This window comes from Symphalangus syndactylus, chromosome 8 (assembly GCF_028878055.3).
Source record: "Symphalangus syndactylus isolate Jambi chromosome 8, NHGRI_mSymSyn1-v2.1_pri, whole genome shotgun sequence".
Lineage (NCBI taxonomy): Eukaryota > Metazoa > Chordata > Mammalia > Primates > Hylobatidae > Symphalangus > Symphalangus syndactylus.
Genome location: NC_072430.2, coordinates 51635876 through 51651853, shown reverse-complemented (window position 1 = coordinate 51651853; position 15978 = coordinate 51635876). Strand labels below are relative to the sequence as shown.

Sequence of the window (15978 nt, the reverse complement as noted above, 5' to 3'; positions counted from 1 at the left end):
AGTTGTAAATATGTTCTGGTGTGGGACATGCTTTTTGTCCTTGAAGCTGTTTGAATTTCTTATTTCTCCCACTTACACCCCCTTCTTTAAAACTGCGAGGCTTTTTTGTATTAGTTGAACTTTCATGTTCTTTTTTAGGAAAAAATATTAAAGTGGGATGTTAACTGTATGGATTAAAAATTTTTTTTAACTAAATTTGTTGACATTTGGTGATCAGGAATTGTTTAAATAATTTTAACTATTTGTCCAATCTTTGCTTCAAAGGACTTGTCCCTGGAGACTCAAACGTAGGGATATGAATCTTATTTGAATGGTTTGGTGTGAGATACGTTTCACATTAACAGTGAAGAAAATGTAGACTTCTAGATAATTGATGTTTCCCCTTTCTTTTATCTCATTTGAACAGCTAATAATTTTAGTGACCCAGATTCAAGCAATAATACCTGTCTTCATAATTGTCATGTGGTTTTGTCAGCTTCTTATATTCTAGGGGAAGGAAGATAAGACTTTTTTTAATATATTGAAATAATTTGGTTAATAAATACTTTTTTTCTCTTTTAAGAAGCCAGGAACCCTGTTGTCTTTCCATAGTGTCTCCTCACTCAGAAAACATTGTATTCTCCTGCCTCAGCCTCCTGAATAGCTGGGATTACAGGCGCCCGCCACCATGCCTGGCTAGTTTTTTTTTGTATGTTTAGTAGAGACGGGGTTTCACCTTGTTGGCCACGCTGGTCTCCGACTCCTGACATCAGGTCATCTGCCCGCCTTGGCCTCCCAAAGTGCTGGGATTACAGGTGTGAGCCACTGTGCAGGAGAATGGCTTGAACCCGGGAGGCGGAGGTTGCAGTGAGCTGAGATTGTGCCATTGCATGCCGGGCTGGGCAACAAGAGTGAAACTCCGTCTCAAAAAAAGAAAGAAAGGAAAGAAAACCCAACACATTGTATTACTTATTGATGCAGTATCACTACTCCTACTAAGACTACATTATTTTAGATTTAGAGATGATATAGTGGCTTTCTTAAAGTTATATGACTTTTTTTGGGAGCAGGGCTGTATTCTGTGCCCCATGTACTAAGCTATCTTGTCTCATGTAACTAGCCACTCTTACCTGAATAGTTTAGTTTTACATGTATAACCACTTGACCTGATTAGTCTTAATTTTTTTCCTGATGTTTTTATTTCTTTCTCTCTTAGAAAATGACATAATTGAATCAGTTTTTTTGGTTATTACTTTAGCTAGAAACTATGTCAAGTACTACATTTCAGTTTTTTTTTGTTTGTTTTTTTGAGACAGAGTCTCGCTCTGTTGCCCAGGCTGGAGTGCAGTGGTGAGATCTCGGCTCACTGCAAGCTCCTCCTCCCAGGTTCACGCCATTCTCCTGCCTCAGCCTCCCAAGTAGCTGGGACTACAGGCGCCCGCCACCACGCCTGGCTGATTTTTTGTATTTTTAGTAGAGATAGGGTTTCACCATGTTAGCCAGGATGGTCTCGATCTCCTGACCTCATGATCTGCTCGCCTCAGCCTCCCAAAGTGCTGGGATTACAGGCGTGAGCCACCGTGCCCGGCCTACATCTCAGTTTTATTTATACTTTGTTTTGGAGTTTCAGGAATTTGAGGTCTCAGGAATATATTTTGTATTTAGAAAATTAAGAGTGGAACTTTTATAGTATTTTCTGTCTTTTGCAATCATCCATCTTCATTCTCATTTGACTTTTTTTTGCTATATTATTTTTTTCTAGAAAATTTTATATAATCTTTTCCTTGTTACTACTTTTGCCTATTCTTTTTGTGACCATCTCCAAGTCATTTCCCTTGTATCTCACCCTCATTCCTTATTATCTTCCTAGGAAAACTTATTTGTCCAACTCTGTAGCTATCCTCTGGCTGGATAACAAAATTATTAATAATTCTTTAAGATGTTACCCTAGTTACTAATTTTGTAATAGTCCACCATGTGTTCACTGTGTAAAGGGTTCAGAGGTGACTGTTGTACCTAATGCACCACAGATGTGGAAGTAATAATAAAATTTACGTATATGTAAAGTGAAAATACTGCTAATACATTCCCTCGGGTCTGGCCATTCTGATATGCTTGCTAAGTTTGGAGGCTTATTTTATAATGCTTCTTTTGGATTTCTTAAGGTGAATTAGACATTATGTTTACCTTAAATTGTAATTGGTATGCTTTTGGTTAAGTAGGTTAAAAGTCAATAGAATAAAAGTTAAGCCAGCAACATAAAAAGTAATAAGCCATTTTTCAGTGTGATTTGAAAAACAATTTAGCTGTATTTCTTGCTATAAAAAAAGAAGTAAAGAACACTATACAGTGGACTAAGATTTTCTAAGTAAACTAATTTTGATAAAGGTTAATTCCATGGTGATAGCAGATGTTGGGGATTGGCATCCATATGTCAAATTTCACATAAAAATTTAGCTTTCTACTGTTCTTTATTTCCTTAGGAGGAAGAACTATAAAACTTAAATTTGTATAGAAGGTATGATAATGCTGTTTTCATAAACAGAATTTGTTATTTTGAAAATTAGGTAGTAAGGACAACCGGTGAATTGTACTACTTACTGATTTTTTTTTAAAAATGTATTTTTAATTTTCGTGGGTACATAGTAGGTATGTGTATTTATGGGATACATGAGATGTTTTGACACAGGCGTGCAATGTGTAAAAATCACATCATGGACAATGCAGTATCCCTCCCCTCAAGCATTTATCCTTTGTGTTACAGACAATCCAATACACTCTTAGTTATTTAAAAATGTACAATTAAATTATTGATTGCGGCAGTGCCCCTCACACAGGGGCACCAGCTGCCGGGGTCTGCCCATAGACCCTGACCCAGCCACGGATGAATAAAGTACAGTGACACACAGATATTTTGTTTTGCCAGTCCAGCTGAGGGTGTCTCAGCCGCTTACAGACTCCCTGGAGAGTTCTGTAAACAGTTGTGACCATGACCTCTATCAGCAAGTGAGACTTGCCTTTATGCAGTAAGATTAATTAACAAAGGCTTGAGTCAACACCATTAGAGGTAATTGACATTGTGGACTTTCCAAGTAAAAAGCACTTAAGCACCCATGGTACATCAAAGGTTAGTCTTAAGATTATATGAGTAAACAAGCTAGCTAGGTAAACTACTCTGCCTTCCTTTATTACTAGTTTAATTTGTTTAAAGGTAAAGATCAGGTTGCCTTCAACCATATCTGTTACTGAAGTTATGCAAACTTCTCGGCCTTCCAAGAAGATTTGTGTCGGTCTCTATAACTATCTTTAATATTTTTCCCACCAGCCTGATTGAACCCCAGTAATCGATTATAGTCACCCTGTTGTGCTATCAAATACTAGGTCTTATTCATTCATCCTGTTTTTTTGTACCCATTAACCATCCCCACCTCTCCCTCACCCCACCACTACCTTTCCCAGCCTGTAGTAACCATCCTTCTTTTTCCATGGGTTCAATTGTTTTGATTTTTAGATCCCACAAATAAGTGAGAAGATGAGATGCTTGTCATTCTTTGCCTGGCTTATTTCACTTAACGCAGTGACCTCTGGTTCCATCCATGTTGCAAATGACAGGATCTCATTCTCTTTTATGGCTGAATAGTACTCCATTGTGTGCATGTACCATATTTTCTTTGTTCATTCGTCTGCTAATGGACACTTAGGTTGCTTTCAAATCTTGGCTATTGTGAACAGTGCTACAGTAAACATGGGAGTGCAGATATCTCTTTGATGTACTGATTTCCTTTTTTGGGGCTATATACCTAGCAGTGGGATTGCTAGATCATAGGGTAGCTCAATTTTTAGTTTTTTTAAGGAACGTCCAAACTGTTCTTCATAGCATTTGTACTAATTTATATTCCCACCAACAGTGTATGAGGGTTCTCTTTTTTCCACATCTTTGCCAGCATTGATTATTGCTTGTCTTTTGGATAAAAGCCATTTTAACTGGAGTAAGATGATATCTCATTGTAGTTTTGATTTGCATTTTTCTGATGATCAGTGATGTTAAGCACTTTTTTTTTTTTTTTTTGAGATGGAGTCTCGCTCTGTTGCCAGGCTGGAGTGCAGTGGCATGATCTTGGCTCACTGCATCCTCCACCTCCTAGATTCAAGCAATTCTCCTGCCTCAGTCTCCCGAGTAGCTGGGACTACAGGCACACACTGCCATGCCTGGCTAATTTTTTGTTTTTGTATTTTAGTAGAGACAGGGTTTCACCATGTTGCCGAGGCTGGTTTCGAACTCCTGAGCTCAATCTGCCTGCCTCAGCCTTCCAAAGCGCTAGGATTACAGGCGTGAGCCACTGTGCCTGGCCGAACACTTTTTCATATGTGTATTTGCTAGTTGTATGTCTTTTTTTTTTTGAAAATGTCTGTTCAGATCTTTCGCCTGTTTTTTAATTGGATTATTAATTTTTTCCTGTAGAGTTGTTTGAATTTTTTTTTTTTTTGAGATGGAGTTTCGCTCTTGTTGCCTAGGCTGGAGTGCAATGGCATAATCTCGGCTCACTGCAACCTCCACCTCCCAGGTTCCAGCGATTCTGTTGCCTCAGCCTCCCAAGTAGCTGGGATTACAGGTGCCTGCCACCACGCCCAGCTAATTTTTTGCATTTTTAGTAGAGACAGAGTTTCACCATGTTGGCTAGGCTGGTCTTGAACTCCTGACCTTGGGTAATCTGCCCGCTTCGGCCTCCCAAAGTGCTGGGATTACAGGCGTGAGCCACCATGCTTGGCCTAGCTTGTTTTATATTCTGGTTATTAATCCTTTGTCAGATGGGTAGTTTGCAAATATTTTCTTCCATTCTTTGGGTTGTCTCTTTGTTGGTTGTTTACTTTGTTGTGGAGAAGCTTTTTAATTTGACGTGATCCCATCTGTCCAGTTTTGCTTTGGTTGCCTGTGCTTGTGGGGTATTACTTAAGAAATCATTGCCCAGACTGATACCCTGGAGAGTTTCCCCAGTGTTTTATTTTAGTCATTTCATAGTTTGAGGTCTTATATTTTTGTCTTTAATCAATATTTTGATTTGATTTTTGTATATGGTGAGAGATAGGAGTCTAGTTTCATTCTTCTGCATATGGATATCCAGTTTCCAAGCACCATTTATTGAAGAAACTGTCTTCTGCCATGTATGTTTTTGGCGCCTTTGTCAAAAATGAGTTCACTGTAGGTGTGTGGATTTTTTTTCTGGGTTCTTGGTTCTATTGGTCTGTGTGTCTGTTTTTATGCCAGTACCATGTTGTTTTGTTTACTATAGCTCTGTAATATAATTTGAAGTCAGTTAATGTGATTCCTCTAGTTTGGTTCTTTATGCTTAGGATGGCTTTGGTTATTCTGAGTCTTTTGTGGTTCCCTATAAATTTTAGGTTTTTTAAAATATCTCTGTTAAGAGTGTCATTGGTATTTTGATAGGGATTGCATTGAATCTGTAGATTGCTTTGGGTAGTATGGACGTTTTAACAATATTGATTCTTCCAATCCATAAACATGGAATATCTTTCCATTTTTTGGTATCCTCTTCAATTTCTTTCATCAGTATAGTATAGTTTCTGTTACAGAGATCTTTCACTTCTTTGGTTAATTCCTAGGTATGTATTTATTTATTTATTTTGGTGGCTATTGTAAATGGGACTACTTTTTAAATTTCTTTTTCAATTTGTTCACATTTCGCATATAGAAATGCTACTTATTTTTGTATGTTGATTTTGTATCTTGCAACTTTACTGAATTAGTTTGTCAGTTCTTAATAGTATCAATTCTAATAGTTTTTTGGTGGATTTTTTAGTTTTTTCCAAATATAAGATCATATCATCTGCAAACAAGGATAAGTTGACTTCTTCCTTTACAGTTTGGATGCCCTTTATATCTTTCTCTTGTCTAATTGCTCTAGCTAGGACTCCCAGTACTATAATGAATAATAGTGGTGAAAGTGGGCATCCTTGTTATGTTTCAGATCGTAAAAGACAGGCTTTCAGTTTTTCCCCATTCAGTGTGATACTAGTTGTGGGTCTTTTGTATATGGCTTTTATTATGTTGATGTGTGTTTCTTCTATACTCGTGTTTTTGAGGGTTTTTATTATGAAGGGATGTTGAATTTTATCAAATGTTTTTTCAGCATTAATTAAAATGATCATATGGTTTTTGTCCTCCATTTGTTGATATGGTATATGGTGATTGATTTGTATATGTTGAACCATTCTGGTGTCCCAGGGATAAATCTCACTTGGTCATGATGAATGATGTTTTTAATGTGTTGTTGAGTTCAATTTGGTAGTATTTTGTTATAGATTTTTGTATGAATATTCATCAGGGATATTGGCCCTTAGTTTTCTTCTTTTGATGTGTCTTTTTATGGTTTTGGTACTAGGGTAATACTGGCCTTGCAGAATGAGTTTGAAAGTATTCCTCCCTCCTCTATTTTTCAGAATAGTTTGAGTAGGATTGGTATTAGTTCTTCTTTAAATGTTTGGTAGAATTCAACAGTGTAACCATTGGGTCATGGGCTTATCTTTACTGTCAGACTTTTAATTATTGCTTCAATTTCATTATTTATTATTGGTCTATTTGGGTTTTAGATTTCTTCATGTTTCAATCTTGGTAGGTTGTATGTATCTAGGAATTTGTCTATTTCTTCTAAGTTTTCCAATTTATTGGCATATATTTGCTAATAGTAGCCACTAATGATTCTTCGTATTTCTGTGGTATCAGTTGTAATGTCTCCTTTGTCATCTCTGATTTATTTGGATCTTCTTTTTTTCTTAGTCTGGCTTAAGGTTTGTCCATTTTAACTTTTCCAACAACCAACTTTTTGATTCATTTTTTGTATTTTCTTTATTTTGCTCTCATCTTTGTTATTTATTTTCTTCTACTACTTTTGAGTTTGTTTTCCTCTTGCTTTTTTAGTCCTTAAAATGCGTTGTTAACTTGTATATTTAAAGTTTTTCTTCCTTTTTTTTGATGTAGGCACTTGTAGCTATAAAATTCCCTCTTAGTACAGCTTTTGCTGTATTCCATAGGTTTTGGTATGTTATGTTTCCATTATCATTTGTTTCAAGAAAGTTTTCAATTTTCTTCTTAATTTCTTCGTTGACCCACTTGTCATTCAGGGGCATATCATTTAATTTACATATATTTGTATAGTTTACAAAATTCCCCTTGCTATTGATTTCTAGTTTTATTCTATTGTGGTCAGAGAAGATGTTTGATATTATGTGGGTTTTTTTTTTCTTTAAATGTTTTAAGACTTGTTTTGTGACCTAACATATGGCCTATCCTTGAGAATGATCCATGTGCTAAAGAAAAGAATGTATATTCTGTAGCTGTTGGAAGAAATATTCTTTAAATATCTATTAGATCCATTTGGTCTATTTCATTGTTGATTCTCTGCCTGGAAGATCTGTTCAGTGCTGAAAGTGGCGTGTTGAAATCTCCAGCTATTATTGTACTGGAGTCTTTCTCTCTTTAGCTCTAATAATATTTGCTTTATATATCTGGGTGCTCCACTGTTGGGTGCATATATATTAAAATACTTACAATTTTTATATCCTCTTGCTGAACTGACCTCTTTATTATTATATAGTGACCTTCTTTGTCTCTTCTTACAGTTTTTGTCTTGAAATCTATTTTGTCTGATACAAATATAGCTTCTCCTACTCTGTTTTGGTTTCCATTGGCATGGAATATCTTTTCCATTTCTTTATTTTCAATCTGTGTGTGTCTTTATAGGTGAAGTGTGTTTCTTGTAGGCAACAGATTAATGAGTCTTCTTTTTTTTAATCCATTCAGCTATCCCGAGTCTTGTGATTGGAGAGTTTAGTCCATTTACACTCAGTGTTACTATTGACAAACAAGGACTTATTCCTGCCATTTTGTAATTTGTTTTCTGGATGTTTTGTGGTCTTTCCTTACATCTTTCTTTTCTTCCTGTCTTCCTGGATGTTACAGCCTACTACACACCTAGGGTATATGGTATAGCCTATTGCTTCTAGGCTACAAGCCTGTACAGCATGTTACTGTACTGAATATTGTAGGCAATTGTAACACAGTAGTATTTGTGTACCTAAACATATCTAAATATAGAAAAGGTACAGTAAAATTATGGTATTTATAATCTTTATTTTTGTAGACAGGGTCTTGCTCTGTTGCCCAGGGTGGAGTGCGGTGGCACGATCTCGGCTTACTGCAGCCTCAGCCTCCCAGGTAGTAGCTGGGATTACAGGTGTGCACCACCATGCCCAGCTAAGTTTTATATTTTTAGTAGAGACGAGGTTTCGCCATATTGTCCAGGCTGGTCTTGAACTCCTAGCCTCAAGAGATCCCCTGCCTTGACCTCCCAAAGTGCTGGAATTATAGGCATAAGCCTTCGTGCCTGGCTGGGTATTTATAATCTTATGGGACCACTCATATATGCAGTTCGTTGTTGACTAAAAACATCATTATGCGGTGCATCACTTTACTTTGTATGACAAGTTGCTGAACATTCTAAAGGAGATATGAAAGTAACCTTAGGTTTGATTTTTGTTTGAAATTGTGATATTCTTGCCGGCCGCGGTGGCTCACGCCTGTAATCCCAGAACTTTGGGAGGCCGAGGCAGGTGGATCATGATGTCAAGAGTTCAACACCAGCCTGGCCAAGATGGTGAAACCCTGTGTCTATTAAAAATACAAAAATTAGCCAGGCGTGGTGGTGGGTGCCTGTAATCCCAGCTACTCAGGAGGCTCAGACAGAGAATTGCTTGAACCTGTGAGGCGGAGGTTGCAGTGAGCCGAGATCACACCACTGCACCCCAGCCTGGGCGACAGAGTGAGACTCCATCTCAAAAAAAAAAAAAAAGAAATTGTGATGTTTCTTTCCCATTCCAAGACCATCCTTTTCTTACTACTCTTTCTTTCCTTTAGAGCTAGGCTAGTGGGGAGCAGAATCATGAGCTTAAATTAGTGGAATATGTGGATATTGGGTAGCATGGAGAGAAGTGTTTCAGTTTCTTTCTCTAAACTTTAATTTCCATTCTTTGGTACTTAAAGTGGTGTTTTAATCACTTGCATCTGGTTCAAGAGGGTGTCTGATTCTTTGCAAAGCTATTCTGTTGACAAAAAGCATTCACAGTGTTTTCCTAGTGGATTAATATTGGGTTGGCATCTATTTGCATGTTAAGTGCTATATCGTTATCATTTGGCATTTATTAACTAGCCTTGATATACTGTGCGTTAGTTGGCATTTATACATGTTTTAGTCCCTGCTCTAGAGAAAATATCCTAAAAGGGAGCTATTTGTGGGAAATAGAGCCTTTTCTCATATACCCAGCTGCCTGGGAGCTTTCCTCAAAAGACCTTTAAGCATTGGAAAGTCATTCTTTAAGTGGTTAAGATAGGAAATGACAGTCGTGTAAAATAGGGCCTTAAAAACAACTGCCAGGTAGACTCATGATAGTGACCCTACAGGGAATTACCAACATAGATATGATTTTCTCAAGGAGTTGGGAATCTTCTTAATAAAATTAGAGCAGTGAAATTGTTCCCTTCTCTGTAGAATATAAAAACAAAATCAAAAACAAAAATAAAATAAAAAATCAATCAAACTTCTCTCCTTGTGTTAACAAAACGACCATGAGATCTGTGGAGAAAGGAAAAAGGAGAAAACTTTATTTTCAGAGTAACAATCTGCAGATAAGAGAAAGTAACCTCTGGTGGAACTGTAAGCACCTGCTTCACAGAAGGGGAGTGAACAGTAGTATTTAAGCCTTCTAGGGTTTGTTTTACGTGCATATCCATCATGTAATATGAATTGTTTGAGGAATGTCTATGAATATATATGGGGAAGTCTAGTGCATGCACAGTGAGTTAACATAAGTAACATACATCCCATCTTCGCTTCGGGGCACAATTTTAGCATTAAAATGAGGTGGAATTCAGCTCTTTATGTCAACAGGTGAACCATAGAGCACAAAGATATTTTGTATGCAGTCTCTGTAAGCTGGCTAAAACTGGCTTAGGGTCTGTAGCATTTTACCAGGAAAGAATGTTTGTAAGACTGGCCTCCTGTCCCATCAGTGCTGCTGGCAGGACCCTCAAGGCAGGGTTGTCCCAGTTGTCTTTATCAGGCAGTCTACCAAGATCGGTTGGGCAGTGTTTCTCTAGAACAGATTTCTGCCTAATAGAAGAGGAAAACTTCATGGCAGTTAACAAACCCTTTGGTAGTTAGCAATGTACGTATGTATGACCAAACCCTTGTTCCTGCTCTGGCCATTTAATTTTCTCTCCTGAGGGTCTTATCTTAGCTACAGAAAGTCCATCATATCTATCATTGTTGACATTTGGATCACAGCTAGTAGTGGTTTGAGGACAGAATGTATCAATGTATCAATAGTTTGTCTTGACCGCTGAGTAGGTATACAAAACTTAGTCAAGTCAAATCACTTCTTTACCTCAGTTTACTCCTCTTCAAAATGGAGATAATGCCTACCTTACAAATTAATGGTGAGAATTAAATGAGGAAATGTGTGCAAAAATGTGTTGTATGCCTGGTACCTCTTTGGCTTGCAACTTTGTGTTTTCCTCCTTCCTTTGGCATTAGTAATATTTGGATTTCACTCTTTGAATTCAGTGGTTACTTGGTTGTGGAATCAAATTATTTTGTCTTTCCAAACCTCATTTTTTCTAACATAAAATCAGTAATACACACTTTATGAAGTAGTGGTTGAAATTCAGTTCCTCGTGTAGTCTAGGAAGTTTTTCTTGAATCTGAATGTCAAATTGCTAAAAACTTGTATGAATTTGTGAGTTTTGCTGTGTAGATCTTTTGGACATGAAAATGACAATATCTTTTTAAGAATTAAACAGTAGGAGAAATATACTAAGGGAAAGTAAGTCTCTAGAGTGTTTTTGTGGGGGATCTACAATAGCTTACTGCATTACAGTTACTGTAATTCGTCGAGATAATAGGGAAATTATGCATCCAAAGGATTTATTTACTTGAAATAGCACCTCTAGAAGGGGTATTCATAGAGCAGTAATTTAAGAAGTGAGACACTTGAACATACCTCTCTTTGCTTTTTTTTTTTTTAAATCTTAGGTAACTTTAGATTTTAGTAAGATTTCACTATATAATGTTTTGCTTGTAGATATTGGAAAATCTACTGAAAATTTCGCAGTTTAGTAATTACCAAAGAAGTAATAAACCAATGTTAAAGTTCAGTTACAAAATTAAAGTCAGGACTCATAAACAAATCATGTTAAATGAGTTATGAATTAAATTAATGTTAGTGTTGAGTTTAACTGTGTGTCAAATCAATATAATTTCTTTGACATAATCACAGAATAGAAATCAATGTATGTGTGGTACATTTTATTGAAAGGTTACAAAGTGATGAACTAGTGAGTTTGTATTTTTAAGGATGTTATAGACCTATGAATTTCAATTATATTTGTTTAAATGTGAATCACTTTTATAAGCAGCAGCAAAATATCATTGCCTTTGTATTTTGTAGCAGGTGAGTCAGCTTTTGTGTATATTCAGATAAATATAAATTTTAATTTAGTTTATTTTGACTAAAGTTTAAGAGATAATTTAGCATATTGTTTGCTAATCACTTTTACGTAATCTCAGTTTAGCTGGTTGTGGTGATGTGTGCCTGTAGTCCCAACTACTCTGGAGGCTGAGGTGGGAGGATCCGTTGAGCCTAGGAATTTGAGGATGTCGTGTGCTGTTGTTACGCTTGTGAATAACCACAGCATGGTACTCTAGCCTAGGCAACATAGCAAGACCTTGTCCCTTATAAAAAGAAAAGAAAAAAAAAAGAAATTTCACTTTGTAATTTTATTTGACATGTTACAGCTCCTTATTTGACCCTGAAAATGTTGCACCAAGAATAGCCTTTGCACGCATAGTCCTTAACCCTGAAGAAAAGGATAAAAGAAAATAAAAACTTAGCTGAAAATCAGGAAGTGCGGACAAGCTTCTGCCGAGAAAATGGAGGTGAATTTATGTGTAAATGTTAAAGACATATGGATATGTTGATTATAGCCATCTTTAAGTGTTTGTGTTATAGGCAAACGGTTTGCAGAGTTAGAGTAAATGGATTAAAGATATTGCTGAAATTAAAATAACTTTATTTTTCAAGTTTTTTTTGGTATTATGTTTGTTTTTTCAGGAAACCAGATACTTAAATGTAAAACTGGGTAATTATTTTTGTAGCTATTTTATTAATAATTTAATGTTAACTACTAGAAGTCTATAATTTTACATTTAATATACAAAATATTATTTGGGCAAATGATTATTAAAATAATATCCTAGTAATATACATTCCCCCCTTTTTATTGTGGTAAAATATACATAACACAATTCACCATTTAATCATTTTTAAGTATACAGTTCATTGTTATGCAACCATCATCAGTATCTATCTCCAGAACGCTTTCATCATCCTGAAATGAAACTCTGTGCCCATTACACAATAATTCCCTGTTACTTATTATCTCCCCTTTAATCACTATTCTACTTTCTCTCTCTGTGATCTTGACTATTCTAAGTATCTCGTATGAGTGGAACCACACAATATATGTCCTTCTAGGACTGGCTCATTGTATTTAGCATAATGTCTTCAAGGTTCATCCATATTGTAGCATGTATCAGAATTTCAGTTCTATTTCATGCTGATTAATATTCCGTTACATGTGTATACCACATTTTGCTTATCCATTTATCAGTGGACACTTAGATTGTTTCTACCTTTTGGCTACTGTGAATAATTCTGCCATGAACATTGGTATGCAAGTTCTGTTTGAGTGTGTTAATATATTTTTCTATATATTTTAACATAAATTTGTTAGTTTAAATATTTTTACTTAAATGAGCTAAATATCTGAATTTTCAGTGTTATCGGTGAATATTTATGGAATACCTTGTATACTGTAAGTATTGTGGGGATATAAAGAGTTACAATATCATGAAACTATTGTTTTAAAGAATTTACAGTCTAATAACAGTAATAGGGTGTGTTTATAAAGACACAGAACCTGGTAGCATATGCTTTTTGAAGCTGAAGAGATATCTGAGCCCTGATGCAAACCAACATCGTTTCTTGCCAAGATTTTTGTTTGTTATCCTGAACAGTTAGGAGGCAAATACATGGCCACAGTCAACATATGCATATTCCATTCAAGCATAGCATTTAACCTTCAAGGATGAATTTTGGGGTGATCATATCAACATGGAAATTAGATCATGACATTTCTTTAAACAGTCATCTCCATGGACCTTGTCGTTAGGTGACTTACTTTCCTTCTCCCAAACTGCCACCTTAACTCTGACCTCATCTCCTATCCCCCACTCCCACCTTGCACTGGGTAATTTTTTGTTGTGGATACATTTCTTATGTATGTAAACTGGCTTAAGTGTAAACGAGGTAAAAGGCATAAGGAGGAACTACATATATGTTTCAAGGTTCTTTCCAGCTTTGTGATTCTAATTTAATCCCTGTGGTACCTGTGTGTTGCCAATGAAAGAAAACAGAGTTAGCATGCTTAGAGGTTTCACAGCAGAGCTGCTTTGTGGTGATTTTAAAGGCTAAAACTTTGAAATAAAAACAGTTTGGTATGTTTCAGTGGTCTCTTTTTCTCCTCTTTCAGAGTACTTTTCCTGGAAACGCAGAATAAATCTTTTATGAATTTCGTCATAACTTTGCAGTTTAATGGGACTTCTAGGGTTTTTCTGTGTGTGCAAGCTGGACCTTTTGAAGTTTAACACTGGAATACTAGCATGAGAGTGTTCTTACTCTTAATTTCCACTGAGTTAGACCAAAGGAAAACATATATTTTAGATTCATATTTTCTTTGAATGATGTTTCGAAGCTCAAGATGAACTTTAAAAATCACAGCTAAGCAGAGCTTCTAAAAGGTAATACTGTAGTATTATTTTTTTCCTCCATATTAATCTACTTGGCTCCCCATAGTGAGCTTGAACTGTGAGTGGTAAAGACTCATTACTTTGTAGGGTGTCCTGGCCCTAAAAATAAAACTTCTTTCTCATAGCCTTCAACCTATGAAGGTGATGATTCTGTAAGCCTCTTAGGAACAGTGACTGTGCTTTCATTTTTATTTATTTTATTTTTCTTACTTATTTATGAGACAGTCTCACTCTGTCGCCCAGGCTGGAGTGTAGTGGCTTGATCTTGGCTCACTGCAATCTCTCCTCCTGGGTTCAAGTGAATCTCGTGCCTCTACCACCCAAGTAGCTGGGATTACAGGTGTGCGCCACCATGCCCGGCTAATTTTCGTATTTTTTTGTAGAGATGGTGTTTTGCCATGGGCCTGTCTCAAACTCCTCCCCTCAAGTGATCCACCTGCTTTGGCCTCCCAGAGGTCTGGGATTATAGGCATGAACTACTGTGCCAGGCTTGTGGTTTCATTTTTGTAAAACGTTTAGTAGAGTTGGTGCCTTGCACATAATAAAATGTGTCTTCTGAGGTTATGATTCCACATAAAAAATGAAAACTTAAAAAAGAAGATAATTGCAGAAGTGAAGAAAGATGAATGAACAAGGATGGCCATCTATTCATTCAACACATAATGAAGGTCTACTATGTATCAGACACTCCACTAAGTACTGGAAATACAGCAATGATAAATTAGATAAATTAGGGAATTTAGGTTGTCTAGAACAGTGAATGGCATGTAATAGGCACTTAAAATTATTTGAATACATGAAGGTCTGTTTTGTAGAAAATGATTTAGAGTATGGAACATTTTAGTGAGGAAGTGGAGCGTGTCCCATCGTATTAGAGATAATTGATTAAAAAAATGGAAACAAACTTAATATGGAAAATACTTAAGTCGGTTATGGTACTACATAGAATGTAGTACAGAAAAGCCCTTAAACAATGAGATATATATTGGCTGACACAGAAAGATGTTCTAATTTACCTAATGTTGAATTAAAGTAAGCTATTGAATAGGATGTATGGAATGATTCCTTTAATGTAAGGTTATTTATATTTCTATAAAATGTCACAAGGTATGGTGGAGAAATGATAACAATGAATGATTCTAACAGGAGGTAAATTTTTCGCTGATCTTTGCTCTATTCTTTATGCACTTCTGTGATTGTTTTACCATGATCGTGTGCTACTGTTTAAAAATAATAAAGCTGCTTAAAAATGTTTCTGGATAAATTTTTTTAAACTTAATATCTTTATCTATAAATAGAGTTACTGGTTGATGGTCCATTGTCCTGTAAATGTAAAAGTATCATTAAAGAATTCTGCATTTTCTTTCTAAAGAAATATAGTTAACCAGAGTTCACTTTTGATACTCAACATTTACCTTTAATGTTTATTATTTATTTTTTATTTTTTAATATATTTTTTTGAGACAGGGTCCTCCTCTTTCCCCGAGGCTGGAGTGCAGTGGCATGATCTTGGCTTGCTCTAGCCTCCATTTTCTGGGCTCAAGTGATTCCCCCACTTCAGCCTTCCAAGTAGCTGGGGCTACAGGAGCATGCCACTACACCTGGCTAATTTTTGTAATTTTTGTAGAGGCCAGGTTTTGCCATGTTGCCCAGGCTGGTCTCAAACTCCTGGGCTCAAGCAATCTGGCTGCCTTGGCCTCCCAAAGTGCTGGAATTACAGGCATGAGCCACCATGCCCAGCCTACCTTTAACATTTAACAACATTTACGTGTAACACTCACAGAGTGTAGTTTTAAAATGAATAATAGCATTTACAAATGTGTAGTAGCAGGAATATATTTAATAATAATTTTAATTTTGTTTTGGAGGTACTTTGAGGGAGGTATGTCTACATAATTAAATGGCAAAGAATGGAAGTTTTTAAGTTTTTTTGTATACTTCTAAACTTAATTTGGATTTAGTTATTAATATTAGGTTGAACGACACTTTTAAGCTAAAGATTTATTTTGGCACTCATTTTTGCTTATTATGACTTCTCATTTTCTTAACTAGAGGAGAG

At 36.1% G+C, this 15978-nt stretch overlaps 1 protein-coding gene across 50 annotated transcripts in view; it reads left to right on the top strand.

Moving 5' to 3' along the window:
* The window catches only part of FUT8 (fucosyltransferase 8), a 464407-nt gene that overhangs the window by 228811 nt on the left and 219618 nt on the right, over nt 1–15978 (top strand). For 16 of the 50 annotated variants that reach the window (XM_063644492.1, XM_063644475.1, XM_063644485.1 and 13 more), the window contains one exon: nt 11847–11987. The exons of the other annotated variants lie outside the window; for them this stretch is intronic. The gene's annotated coding sequence lies outside the window, so the exon portion shown is untranslated. The remainder of the gene's footprint in view (nt 1–11846; nt 11988–15978) is intronic. 50 annotated transcript variants of the gene reach the window in all.